This window comes from Fundulus heteroclitus, chromosome 7 (genome assembly GCF_011125445.2).
Source record: "Fundulus heteroclitus isolate FHET01 chromosome 7, MU-UCD_Fhet_4.1, whole genome shotgun sequence".
NCBI classification, from domain to species: Eukaryota; Metazoa; Chordata; class Actinopteri; order Cyprinodontiformes; family Fundulidae; genus Fundulus; species Fundulus heteroclitus.
This window is the reverse complement of record NC_046367.1, coordinates 21,085,829-21,094,162: the sequence shown is the minus strand read 5'-3', so window position 1 is coordinate 21,094,162 and position 8,334 is coordinate 21,085,829.

Sequence of the window (8,334 nt, the reverse complement as noted above, 5' to 3'; positions counted from 1 at the left end):
CTGATCTGTGTTTAAACTGTTTAGAAGAAGTAGAGCTTTCTGAGCTATCTAAAACTTTAGCTTAATCTAAACCTTCTACCTGTATGTTAGACCCAATCCCAACCAAGTTATTTAAGGAGGTATTCCCTTTGATTAATGCCCCTGTTTTAGACATGATTAATCTATCCTTAGTAGTTGTATATGTACCACAGGTTTTTAAAGTAGCTGTTATTAAACCTTTACTTCAGAAACCATCTCTTGATCAAGATTACTTAATGAATTATGGAGACCTCAGTCGAGGCAGATGACCGTTCACACTGAGCCTGGCTCGGCTGGAGGTTTTTCCTTCCAGTTAAAGGGGAGTTTTCTTCTCCACTGTCGCTTCATGCTTGCTCGGTATGAGGGATTGCTGCAAAGCCATGGACAACGCAGATGACTCTCCCTGTGGCCCTGCGCTCTTTCAGAAGGAGTGAATGCTGCTTGTGAAGACTTGAAGCTATCTACTGGGTTTCCTTAGATAATCTGGGAAATCTGATTAATCTGATTATCTGTATAATCTGATTGAATTTGACTTTGGAAAGTGCCTTGAGAATACATGTATCATGGCGCTATATAAATTAAATTGGTGCTATATAAATAAAATTGAATTAAATTGCTAATGAGGCAATTCCATGGTCGGAAAGCAAGACAAGACGCAGATGTGCTCTAGACTAAAGTTGTAGTCTAGAGTTGTAGAGTACCTGAATGTACAGGAATTTTGGGCCCGTGACAAAAAATCTCAATCATCTCAAAAGCAATATATATATATATATATATATATATATATATATATATATATATATATATATATATATATATGACTGAGAGTTTTTGTCACGGGGCCCAAAATTAAGGTTTGCACCCCTGAACAGCTGTGTGAAAGTTGGCCCCGGTTCAAATGCTCCCATCAACTTAAACGGTAAAACAGTGCGACCTAGTGGTGAGTGAGGAGATATATACCTCCTTCTCAAGATCTAAACTTGCAGCATTAGATGTAAATGATCCTGTTTGTTGTCTGTCTTTAGATATATTGGCAAGTAAGAATTGCATCTGTCTGAAAAAGAGGTTGCATACATAGTAAACTGTTTTCCATCTTACTGCTCCCATATGTGTTGGGTTGAATTTATTACCTTAAACTGTCAAAATAGGCATCTACAGTATTAGTACTAAGTAAAATGTACAGAACACAGTAGCCTATACTTATATAAAAAGGAATTTTTCTCTCAATCACTAAGAAAAGAAAAGTGGGGTTCATGTTTAAACATGTACATGAATAAAGCAAAATGCTGATATATAGTCAATAACGTAAGAGTTTCCTATAATTTTATTTATCAAGGTTTTCGGTCAATATTTTTGAGTATAAATTTTGTACAGCTGCAGGTTTCAGAATTCAATCGGTGAAACCACAATTGTTTGATAATTTTTATTTTCACCAAATGAAGCGGCATCATTTTGCTTTTAACACATTAAAAGCATTAACCATTCCATATCAGAGTGGATATGCAGCATGATTTTTTTTAATCTAAAGTTACTTCAATATCTCTCCATTTGACTTTATATATTTATTTATTTGCAGTATACTAATGAGACAGGAAGACTCAGACAAACTTTATTGTATTTCGAACGTACATTCACAATGTACATTTGAGCAAAATTTTGTTGCTAAGCGCCAAACAAAAATAGAAGACAAAAAGACAGCCATTATAGATTGTTAGTATTTGTCATTTGTCAGGAATGTAGCAGCAAACAACTTTTTTTCCCCCATATATACAGAAAACTTATGTGTAAGACAAAATGAATAGTGCATGTAGCAGCAGGACGTATTGCAACCATGAATGGACCATATGGTAGTATAGATAGTCCAGTTTATCATCTCAGTGTAATAGCGTTCACATGCAGTCAGCCGAGCCCGAACATAACAATTATTATCCAAATATCTAGAGGTACTCACAGCTTTGCGCTTTTTCCTTTTTTAATGAACAGCTTAGTTTATTGTCACATATAATAGCTTGTATTTGAATTCTTTCTAATGATCTCTAATCAACAGTTTTCCATTTTGCTGAATCCTTAGGGTCACGCATATTCAATAATACGTTCAGCAGTATATTTTAGGGCAAGGCAGATCAAGCCCTCCCTTTCCCTTTATTAGTTGCAATGTTCTATATTTAATCCCCCGTCTTATTCCTTGCCAAACATATCCAGAAGTCATTTTGTCCCACTCTCTAAATTATTTCTCTATCACTTCAGTTGGTAGGTTTTGGAGCCCCAGGTACAACCCCTGTTATTGATGCACAGTATCAAGTTCCCTGCTGTATATCACGGTTACTATAATGTTTCCATTTCGTCCTGCAGGTGTAGCGTATCTTTTTGCAAAGGCATATCTGATCAACAAAAAGCCACAACATCTAGACACGTGTATCCGCAGTGGGGAGCTTGTCTGGCAGAAAGGCCTCCTGAAGAAAGGGCCTGGCATTTGTCATGGGGCAGCAGACGTCTTCCTCCTGCTTTATCGCCTCACAGGCAATTCAGAGTACCTCAACCGTGCACAAAGGCAAGCAATAATTTTCCCTGGTTCCCATAGGGCTGAAGTCCACAGCCCATAACCTGTACTGTAAGATGAAAAAGGTGTGGGTCGTGTCCAAAGATGTCAGTAAAATTGATTTCCCCAATATGTTAGGAACTGCTTGCTCATCAGATCAGATATAAAATTATTAAACTTTTTTTTTTTTACATTTTATTTTTTACTTTTTCACACTACAAATTAATTGACTACACTACATTAAAGAAAACAGCACAATTAAACTTAATTTTCAAGTGCAAGCCAATGATGTTTTCATTTTTCCAAGACAGACCGCTCAAAAAGCAACTACTGTTGACTCTGTGTACGTTTGGAACCTAAATGTTGCTTTGTGCTGTGATGTTAAGAGGGTTTGTGAGGCTGTATTGTGTAATCAGCCCAATTGCCTCTGAAGATTGAGCTTTGTGGATGAGTGGTTTGTATTTCCAATGAAGCCATAATACATCATTATAAAAATATTTTTGTATTAAAATCAATATGAATATGTGTTCAAAAAAATATCTTTTAAGAGACTTTGAGTTTATACACTACTATGTTGATGTTTAATCATAGGAGTAATGACATCAAGCCGTCTTAAATGTGAAGCTTTATAGCTTTGTTAGTCTTGTGCTAATGAAAGCATAACAAGAAAGGCTAACGCAGGAAAAACTAATCAGCAAATTTTTACATTTTCATCATATTTTTTTTTTTTTAATTTACTTTTTTGAGGGGAGACAAGTTGAAACTGTTTGCTCTAAAGACAATGCAGTGTTACTGGTTCTCTGGAGAAATGAGAATAAAACTTTTTTTCTGTATCAAGGTTGCAAAGGTCTTGAAAAAAGTTAGAATTTATCCATCAGGACATGCCTTTGTGTTATCCCTTGATAAGGATGAATGTTTTTTTGCTGTCATCAGTTAGAACTAAACCTGCTGATAGTATTTGCAGTAGTAGGTAGCATTATTGCTTTGTAAATATAGACAGATTTCATTGATTTTCTTGGCTCTCTATGCCATTTGCACCTTTTACCCATTGTGTTCAATGCTTCTTCCCTCCCTCATTGAATGGAATGGATCCAGCTTAGCACTGTCACCTGACCTGAACAAATGTTATGAGTTTTATCTCTAAATTATACCTTGTACAATTATAAATGTATGCTATTGGAATCTAAACAGACTATAAGAGAAACCACAAAGTTGACACTCTGGTTGCGTAAGCAATCATGAGAGCAAGTAAAGGAAATCAAAGCCTGTCATGGCTCTGATCCAACACACATTAATAATGTTGTGGCTAAAACGAGTGGAAATATTCCATTGATCAGACGCAATACAAACCATTTAGCCTGCTTTATAAATTAGCGCCTACCTATTGCAGACATGGCTTGAACACGAGGCAACCCTCTAATCTGACATTTAATTTGCCCCTACCAAGAACTAATGCACTGAAAAGTACCTTTATATACTGAGCTGTTTTGTATTGGAATAGTTTGCAGCATGATATTAGACTGACACACATAATCATGTTTCTTTCAAAACAAATCTCAAGAAGTCACAAATTAGTAAGGAAATAATAATGTAGGTATAGTTAAATATTTACTTATTTTTGTTGGGTTTTTTTAGCTTAAATCTTTGTTTTTAAATGGGATGTAAGCCTGGTGTTAGGATGAGATGAACAGTTTGTTTTTTTCCTCGCTGATGTTTTTATAATGACAATGGATCCCAGGAAGAATAGTGCTTACTGTGGTAGGGACTAATAGGGATCTTTAAATAAAAAAAACAAATAAATATTGTTACAGTAGAGAGCTGGGTTTCAATTAGGGGTTAGAGAATCAAATTTGAAGCCGGCTGCAGTAGAGAACGGCCTTGTTTTGTGTGGATGTACACAATCGGCCATCGGCTCTTCTATTACTCTGTTAACTCTTTTAACACTAACAGTAGCAGACGGAAGTACAGAGGCCCACAAAGCTGTGAAAAAAGGCTGAAGCAGCTCAGTAGGAAGCAGAGCTTGGACTGGGCTCTGAATGGATCATTCGCAGCCCATTCAGTATGGGCTTTGCTTTTAGCATGAGGAATGTCATATATGGCATGTTTGCATGTGAGGTCAGGAAAATTTGTGTCTCACGCTCGTTGCATGAAAGGTTAAATTACATGCTGCTAATAAATTGTATGACATAGGCTACTGTATGTCCTATCAGCTGAAAAATACTCACCAACCCCATTAACATTTTTAATTATTATATTTGCTTCCTGCAATTATCTCTCAAAGCCCCTTTCAGAGTTTTAGCTCACAAAAAGGTCCTCCACTGAAGGAAAGGGAAAGTTTTAAAAGTCTGTATACCCTTATTGAATGTGCATCTATAAATCTTCCAGGACGCTGCTCTTATGACTAGGACAGACATGTGCACTATCGACAGAATAAAGTAAATGGAATCATAACTGCATTATGTTTAAACTAAAATCTAAAAAATACATGATGCCTTTAAAGTTTTCACCATCTGAGAATCACAAAATGCTTCATCTCTCAATTTGCTGTTGTCAAAACATTAAATATTTGATAAATATAAAAGACTGATTGATGACAGTAAGCTTTCAGAGTCATTGATATCCTTTAAAGCGGTTAAGTGTTGAGATGAATACTTGTAACCGACTCTCTTTGTTCAGTGTTATGGCGCACCTGTTTGACCTGTGTGGCTGCTGTATTTTTCCTTTTTTGGGGTGTTTTCAGCTCTGCGAGCCTCTGTGTTGGTATTTTGTGATTTGTTTCACCATGTGGAAAATGACAGTAATCTGTTTTAGACTGTAGCTTTGTGGTGAGAAAAGAACAAAAGAGCAAAGCCTGGTATCCCAATATTCTTTCTTCTAGGTTGATTCAAGAAGATAATTGTTTTTCCAAGTTCTGTGAGTAACAGTCAATGATTGAAATCTTTTCATAAATTGTTATAATGTGGCCTTGCAGAAACATTTGCAAGTAATTACTAAGGAAGATGCTTTGGCCAGCATTTAGTGTATGATCAAGTGGCTCACTTTGTTAAAAAAAAACAACAACTCAAAGATAAAAAAAAGGCCTGTAAACAACAGCAAACCAAAGCAGCTTCTGATGCTATGTGTGCCTGTTGCTGAATATTTATAGGCTCTATGAGTGACTCAATGTTTTTGTGTTTGCTGTCCAAGACGTTCGAAAGAGCCACAGGATTATTGTTATTAAGTGTCCAGATCAGAAAACAAATTAACAAAATACATTGAATGTTTTGCTTTGTTCTGATATATCATAATCATGCATGTGTTACAGATGACAATAGAAGAGCTTAATATGTCAATATCTCATGGTTGATGGTTGGTTAGCATGCAAGACCCTATTTGAGCTATTGCCAAAAAATACCAAAATATTATAGACAAATCACAAATCTTGTTGAATTCAAGTTCAGGATATATCTCAGTTCTATTGTTAGTCATGTGCTTTACACTACTGCTCTTCTTTTCCAATTTCTTTTCTTGGTCACTTGGGTTGGTCCTGGTGCAATCTCATTTTCCATCAAGATTTTCTTTTTCCTATGAAGTGTTCCCTCAGGTTAATCTGGTGTCTTCACTTTGATTTCCAAAAACAACTTGTAGATATACTGTACTCGGATGGATTTGGAGGGAATGTTCTCCAGACACAAGCTTTGGACAAAACTAAAACAGAGAGACGACTGCAGGCAAACCTACTGAGAACTAGAGAATTTAAGGCTCGCAAGGGCTTCTTTGAAGGAAGATGATAAACTCACCCCTTTGAGACAGCTGGAACCAAGTCTTTAACGCAGAGAAATGGTGAATGGTTCATTGCCCCCCTTACCCTGAAAGAAGTGTTTTTAAGGTCATAAATGCTCTCTAACTCAATTGTTCACCACAGCCTAAAAAATGGTTTTGCAGCAGACTCATTTGGTTGTTTTCTACACAGAAGAATGCTACTTGCTTGTATATCCTCAGACTTAGTCAGAAATAAGAGTGGCGAGGAACTTGCGTCCTAGGATAGCTGCCAGTTTCTCGGTTCGAATCCCAAAGTGTCATGATCCTGGTGTGAGCCTGTAGGACTGTGAATCTAGGTTGGATGTGTTGCATGTGTAGTTTCAGCTGTAAATAATCTATCCTGTTATCCAATATGCAAACATTTACAGGAGAGGAGTGCTGTGTTGTTGTTGTTTTTTTCCAGCAGGTCATGAATTGTATTCTTCACCTTAGGTCCTAAAGCTAAAGATACTTTTCTTGGAGCAAGATAACCCGCTGTGATTGTGCTCACAAAGGAATGGTTGTTAGGCTAAAGCAGCCATGGAGGTGTTAGAGAGAACAGTGGTTGGTGGGGGACTGTGGGGTGACAGCCTGATCATGTGGTGAGGAGACATTTAAACTGAAGATTTTTCCTACACCTTTTCAGTCTACAGCATAATAGATGCTGACAATGACAGCTGTTGGTGACCAAGGCGGAAGAGGTAACCCAGAAAAAGTTTGAGTTCAGTACATTGAACAGACTCCACAGTTAAAGCACAATACAAAATTCAGATATGCAGTCATCAAACAGGCAAACACCGAATAGCAAATGTCAGGATACTGAACAACAGGATTAGACCAGAATTGGTGGCCAAGAATCAGAACATCCAGACATTCAGATTTTAAAAAAATAAAATTAAAAAAAGTAGATGTACATCGTGGGCGAGGAGAGGTGAAAACAATCCAGGCGCATGAACATGACCGGCAACTTGAGGACAAACAAGAGCAAGAAAGGAACCCTTGCCATCTTCAGGCACAATGCTGTCAATAAATTGGCAGAAAAAATATGAATATTACGTAAAAGTGCAATATTCGTTTCCCAGTCATCTCAGAAAGTGAAACTCATACATTATGACAATGATGACACTCTATGTGACAATCATGACACATAGAGTGAAATATTCCAAGCCTTTGTTTCTTGTTATTTTGATGAGTATAGCTTACAGATAATGAAAAAAAAAAATACTATCTCTCTCAGAAAATTAGAATACTGTGATAAAGGTGTCACACCCTAATCAGGTAACTAACTCAAAGCACCTGCAAAGGTTTCCTGAATCTTTAAACGCTCTTTCCCTCTGAGTCAGTAGGCGACACAATCATGGGGAACACTGCTGACTTGACAGATGTCCAGAGGACAGTCCCTAACCTTTCACATGGAGGGAAGCTACAACAGGTCATTGTTGATGAAGCTGGTTGTAAACAGAGTTCTGTATATTAGCAGAAAATTGGGTGGAAGGAAGAAGTGTAGTAGAAAAAGGTGCACCAGCAACAGGGAGAAGCACTTTAGGCAATCTTATGGCATGGTGGGAGCAGCATTTATGAAACCTAGCTGTTCTGCGTGTCTCTTCTCAGACCCCAGGAGTGAGAACAGTTCGGGGGTCGGAGCTATCCTTGATCATATTCTGGGCTCTGGTCAGGCTGCATCTTTGTGCAACTTTCTTGAATCAGAGGGAGTGGTGTTTTGATAGTTATTCTCCTGCCCTTACCACCTTCTCCAGGACCCTCCAGTCATGTAGATGCTCTTGTGTAATCTGAATCTATTCAGTGTGTGGGTTAAGCGGACCTCAGACTGCAAAGAAAATTAGCTCAGACTGCTGTCAGAGACAGACAGTTCTGCATGAAAGGAAACACACACAAGATTATGGCTTTCCTCATTATTAAACTGGTGGAAAAATGTCTAAATCTGTTGCAAGACTGCAAATGTAAAAAAGAGTTTTTTTGTTTTTTTTACTTTAAAT